A 6970-nucleotide genomic window follows, 5' to 3' on the forward strand; every position below is an offset into this window, starting at 1 on the left:
GTCTGGTGTTCGTTCGAGCAGCGTTCGGTTTTGTAATTGAACGCTCGTCTTTCATGGCTTCGTGAGCGAACGTATCTGGCGTTCGTTCAAATTATTAATTTACGTTCGGTCTTTGACTGGCAGTGTTGCTTTCTGAATTCAATCATATTTGGTTGTTTATCTAAATATTTCTTACTGGCTTTATTCTTTGGATTCTGCCTGGAGTCTTTATACTTAAAATTTTTCTAAGTATTATCCATAATTTCTAAGATCAAGCTATTCAAAGTATTAAGTGTCATCAAGTATCAAGTGGATAAATGGCTCGTTTCTCTTGTTCAGAAACGTGGATGTATGAGTACTGCAACATGTTCTTTCTTATCTAATGAATGATGGATGTTCCTTAAAAGTAAGAGAGTGAATACAGAATGAAGATTTGATTAAGAGAAATTGTGAAAATGTGCGAATGATGATTTGAATGGATTTATGGGATTGGATTGTGAAAGAGCGTTCCAAGGAGGAACGTCTCTATGATGTGAATATGAGAAGTAGTGTAGTATGACCATGGATAAGCTACTGATGGCTGTTCATCCTGATATTCCGTGATTGCTTATCCTCATGTAGAGGAGAGTAGTTCATGCGTGGGAATGGCAGGAGGCACTAGTCCTACATAGTACTTTGGGCTGATAAGGGTTAACCTCGGGTGGCAGCTGTTGAGGGTATCCCAGTTACTACATCACCCGGGTGCAAGAACGCCTGTAGATACATGGATCATACAGTCCGGACAGTCTTTAATTATGAGAATTTGGATGAGTTACTGTATGCGTGGATATGTGTTTAATATTATATGAATTGTATGACTGATTTTATATGTTAAATTATGTTGATTATATTGAATTAAATTACCTAAGCTTACCCTTGCAAATTTCCTTGTGTTGTCTACTGTTCTGTATGTCCGTCTTGTCAATGCAATGATCATCCGTTGTGGATGTGAGCAGATGGTGAGGCACCCCTTGAAACCATGCTGGAAGAAGAAAATTTGGAGGATGCCAACCTTGTGGAAGTTGAAGTTAAAGCTGAGCAGTAGAGGCGCGTTTCTGTAGTAGCTTTAGTTAGTTTTTCTGTACTGTATTTTGACATTTCTGTATATAGTTATGCAGAATAGTAAATCAGAACTGGTTTCTGTATTTATTTTGAATTCTGAATACTGTAAAGTGCTGCATATTCAGTTTTAAATATGTGTGAGCAGTTGATGTAAATTGCTGTACGTGCTGTTTTCTTTTTGAGCAGCTACTGTAAATATTAAGACTGTACTGTATTTTCTGTAAATGTGATTAGTTCTGATTAATGGTGATTACTATTTATTGGGATGTTACATTTATTGGTATCAGAGCAGTTTTGTTCTTTTAAGGACATGTAGGGTATGAGTGCACTGTGCTTTTCGTTGTGTGCTTGTTATGTGTTTGATGAGTTATTAAATTTTAACTCTTGAACATAACTAACGTACGTTTTCTCTGGTCCAGAAAACGAATGGCTCCTAGACTTCCTCCCCCACCTCAGCCGAATGAATCTGATGCACCAAATAATGCACGTGTGTTGGAGGCAGTCATAGACAGGCTTCAACAACAAAACACGACCTTGATTGAGCAGAACGCTGCCTTGATGAGGCAAAACCAGGAAGCACTGAATAGCTTGGAGGCTTCGCGGATTAGTTCTGAGGCAACGCAGAGACAGTTGATGGACATGCTGTCTGCTGCGAGAGGCACACCAGGAGCCTCTTCTTCTACTGCTACACCTCATGCAGAATGGAGTTTGGAGAGTTTCTTACAACACCACCCAGCCAAATTTAATGGGAAAGGATTGCCGGATGAAGCGGATCAGTGGTTGAGGGATATGGAACGGATCTATGATGCAAAAAGATGTCCAGATGACAACCGTTTGGCGTTTACAGAATATTTGTTAACCGGTGAGGCTAGTCACTGGTGGACGAGCATGAAAGCCATATTGAGGGACGCGCAGAATCCCATTAATTGGGAGGTTTTTAGAGCAAAATTTTATGAAGAATATTTCCCGGACAGTGTGCGGTTTGCAAAGGAGGTGGAGTTCCTTCAGTTGGTACAGGGTGGTATGTCTGTCTCAGAATACACCAACAAATTCAAACATCTGGTTCGTTTTAATACCATGGCTACAAGCGAAGAATGGCAGTGCAGGAAGTTTGAGAATGGACTTAGAAGTGATTTGAAAGTGTTGATATCCTGCCTGTGCATTCGGTCTTTCCCTGCCATGGTTGAAAGAGCAAAGGTACTGGAGAAGAATGTGGCTGAGAGCGAACAACAGAAGAAGCAGCAATTGAATAGGGGGCAGGTTACATCCAGAAACACAACTAACTTAAGAAGATCCCCATACGTTCGTCCAACTCAATCATCTGGTGGATCACAGGCCTTGGTCACTGTTGGCCAAACTGGACAGCCAAGGACTTTGACGTGCTATCAGTGTGGAGGACCACATTTGAGATGGGCTTGTCCTCAATTGACTGGAGTAAAGCATTGCAACAAATGTGGGAGAAATGGACACTCGGATCAGGAGTGTAATATGGGAGGCCGTGCGGTAATGAGACCTCCAAATGCTGGAAGGACTCAACAAGGTAGAGGTGGACGTGCACAAGCAACAGGAAGGGTGTACGCTATTACTGGTGCTGAAGCTGCTCGCTCAGGTACCCTTATCACCAGTACTTGTTTACTGTTTGGAAAGCCGTGTGGTGTATTATATGATTCGGGGGCGACTCACTCCTTCATCTCGAAGGCGTGTGTTGAGAAGTTGGGGCTAGTGGAGAGCGAGTTACAGTTCGATCTGGTGGTGTCAACCCCAGCGGCTGGTGGGATCAAGACATCTACAGTTTGTGTAAGATGTCCTATAGAAATTGAGGGGCGTAGATATAAAGTTAATCTCATTTGCCTACCCCTTCAAGACTTAGAAGTAATTTTGGGGATGGATTGGCTGACTACCAATCGGATCCTCATTGATTGTGGGAAGAAGGAGTTAATATTTCCAGATGTAGAAGAAGAAGAACTGTCAATCACTGTTGGGCAGTTTAGGGAGGATATCATGGAGGGAGCAAGCTGTTTTCTAATAATGACGTATGAAGACAATGAGGTTGAGCGTTCAACCAATGTTGATAACAGTAGAGGACGAACTGTAGTAGATGAATTTCCGGATGTCTTTCCGGATGAAGTCCCTGGACTACCTCCCATTCGTGAGGTAGAATTCACAATTGATCTGGTAGCCACTGCTGCACCCATCTCGGTTCAACCTTACAGAATGGCACCAGCTGAATTAGTGGAACTTAAGAAACAGATTGAGGAATTGATGGACAAGAGGTTCATCCGTCCAAGTGCTTCACCGTGGGGAGCACCTGTATTATTGGTAAAGAAGAAGGATGGCAGCTCCCGTCTCTGTATTGATTATAGGCAACTTAATAAGCTGACCATCAAGAACAAGTATCCACTGCCAAGGATAGACGATCTGCTGGATCAATTGCATGGTGCGTGCGTATTTTCAAAAATTGATTTACGTTCGGGCTATCATCAAATCAGAGTTAAAGAGGAAGACATTCAGAAGACTGCATTTCGGTCTCGTTATGGCCATTATGAGTATGTGGTGATGCCCTTTGGAGTGACAAACGCACCTGCAATCTTCATGGATTATATGAACAGAATTTTTAGATCGTACCTGGATAAATTTGTTGTGGTGTTTATTGATGACATCCTCATTTATTCCAAGAGCTTTGAAGAGCATGAAGACCATTTGAGGACTGTCTTGAGCGTATTGAGGGAGAAAGAGCTGTATGCCAAGCGTTCAAAGTGTGAATTCTGGATGAAGGAGATCCAATTTTTGGGACACGTTGTGTCTGCTGGTGGTATTGCAGTGGATCCAGCCAAGGTGAAGGCAGTGCTGGATTGGGAGAGTCCACGTTCAGTCACGGAGGTTAGGAGTTTTGTGGGACTCGCTGGCTACTATAGGAGGTTCATTGAGGGATTTTCTAAAATAGTAGCCCCTCTAACTTACCTCACCAGGAAGGACCAGCCATTTGCTTGGACAGATAGATGTGAGGAAAGCTTTCAGGAACTGAAGAAGGAATTAACAAGTGCTCCTGTGTTGGTGATTCCAGACACGGCCAAGCCTTTTGAAGTATATTGTGATGCGTCGTATCAAGGCTTGGGCTGTGTACTGATGCAGGAAAGAAAGGCAGTGGCATACGCTTCCAGGCAGTTGAAAGTTCATGAGAAGAATTACCCCACACACGACTTGGAGCTGGCAGCAGTGGTGTTTGCGTTAAAAATCTGGAGGCATTATCTGTATGGTGCAACGTTTCAAGTATTTAGTGATCACAAGAGTCTCAAGTACCTCTTTGATCAAAAGGAGTTGAATATGAGGCAAAGGAGGTGGCTTGAATTCTTGAAGGATTACGAATTTGAATTACTGTATCATCTTGGAAAAGCAAATGTGGTGGCTGATGCATTGAGTAGGAAAGCCGTAAGGGTCTCTGCAATGATGGTGAAGGAGCTGAATTTGGTGGAAAGCTTTAGAGATCTAAGATTGCAGTTTGACTTGGGAACGGACGTTATCAGATGCTGTAATCTCAGAATTTCCAGTGATGTGTTTGACAGAATTTGGATGAAGCAACGTGAGGATGAAGAATTGGTGAAAATCTTGAGCGTGCTTGGTACAGATCAGGCTAAGGGGTTCAATGCTGGAACGGATGGTCTACTGCGGTATATGGGAAGAACGTGCGTTCCAAAGGACAGTGAGTTGAAGAGGATAATAATGGAGGAGGGACATCACAGCCGTCTTAGCATGCATCCTGGCATGACTAAGATGTATCAGGATCTTCGTTTATCCTTTTGGTGGCCTGGTATGAAGAGTGATATTGCACATTTTGTGTCTTCTTGTTTAACTTGTCAACGTGCAAAAGCTGAACACCAAAGACCAGGAGGATTGCTGCAGCCTTTGGAAATTCCAGAATGGAAGTGGGACAGCATCTCTATGGATTTCGTGACTCATCTGCCACGTACAGTCCGAAACCATGATTCAATTTGGGTGATTGTGGACAGATTGACTAAGAGCGCTCACTTCCTGGCAGTTAATTTGAAAATGTCCATGACAAATTTGGCCAAGCTGTACGTTAAGGAGATTGTTCGGTTGCATGGAGTTCCTTCAAGTATTATTTCAGATCGAGACACGAGATTCACATCTCGTTTTTGGCAGTCATTGCAAGGAGAATTGGGAAGCAAACTGCAAATGAGTTCTGCTTATCACCCTCAGACGGATGGCCAATCTGAACGAACCATCCAAACTCTTGAAGACTTGTTGAGGACCTGCGTTATAGATCATATGGGAGTATGGGATGAGGTTCTGCCGCTTGTGGAATTCACGTATAATAACAGTTATCAAGCAAGCATAGGAATGGCACCGTTTGAAGCTCTTTATGGAAGGAAGTGTAGAACTCCTTTGTGTTGGTTCCAAGAAGGTGAAAATGCAGTAACTGGACCTGAATTAATCCAGCAAACAACTGAGAAGGTGAAACTGATTCAAGAACGTTTGAAGACTTCTCAAAGCAGGCAGAAATCGTATGCAGATAAGAGAAGAAGACCCTTAGAATTCACTGCTGGAGATCACGTGTTTCTGAGGTTGAATCCAATCACTGGTGTGGGAAGAGTCCTTCGTCCAAAGAAGCTTTCTCCCAAGTACGTTGGACCCTATCAAATTCTGAAGAAGATTGGAGCAGTGGCGTATGAATTGGCTTTACCACCTCAATTGTCCAACCTTCATCCAGTCTTTCATGTTTCCCAACTCCGTAAATATATAGCTGATCCATCACACGTACTGGAGTTAGAAGACATCCAAATTCGCCCAGACAGGACACTGGAGATGCAACCTGTTTGTGTGGAAGACAGCCGCACCAGACTCTACAAAGGAAAGGATGTTCGTCTCGTGAAAGTGGTGTGGAATGCAAAGACTGGCGATTCAACATGGGAGGTGGAAGAGGCTGTGAAGGAATTGTACCCTCACCTATTTCCTGGTAAGCTTTAGAATTTTCGAGGACGAAAATTTTTGTAGTTAGGGGGAATGTGAGAACCTGATAAATTAATACACACTAATCCATACTCTGATCACTATTTTACTGCACCGTGCCAATTCAAATTTCACTTACACTTCACTGCATGCATCTGCCAAGTGTAATGTTTGAATGTTTGGAATTTAGATAGTGGAAAACATTTGGCAGTGGACGAATGGATGTTCATTCTGCATAAGAGGGAAATCAATTTCACTCTCTTAAATTCTGCATACACTGAATGACATCTGTTATGTTGGAAGCTTCTAAAAGCTGTAGTGGAAGCTAGGTGGCATTGCATGAGTGCTTCACCGTTTGAAGAAGAAGAGAAAAACAATTTCTCTGAAAACATCTCTCTCCTTCCCATGCAATCTTCTTCTTTCTCTCGAATTCTGATTTCTCATCTTCTCTGTAATTCCCTGCACTCTTTCATCTTCTCTCTAAGATAACTCACTATCAATTCCTCCAATCCTATTTCAGACACCGTAGAAACCTCCTCAGCACTGTGAGCATCATTTTGATCCGAACAGAACTGAGAACTGATCTGGTAAGTTCTCGTCCCTGCACTTGGTCTGTTTTAGTTCATGCGAACCAAATCCTGGTTGCATGCATGGGTTATAGGTTTGAATCTGATGTCCTTTTTGGTATCAGATTTAGTGGAATTGGTTGAGTGAATTCCTGGATAGAAAGCCGTGAGTGCAAGAGTGAAATTCTAAGCAATTGGAAGTACACTGCAGTAACAGGTAAGGGAAGCTTTAGGGATTTAATTTAATACTGTTTGATTGTATGAAAGCAATGTAATGTACTGGAATGTCTGAACTGCATGACAGAAATTATGTTTGAGTGTGCATAAATGAGTATGGTAGTACTGGATGTTGGAAT

Source organism: Vigna umbellata, chromosome 3 (assembly GCF_029865625.1).
Source record: "Vigna umbellata cultivar VRB3 chromosome 3, Vumbellata_1.0, whole genome shotgun sequence".
Classification (NCBI taxonomy): domain Eukaryota; kingdom Viridiplantae; phylum Streptophyta; class Magnoliopsida; order Fabales; family Fabaceae; genus Vigna; species Vigna umbellata.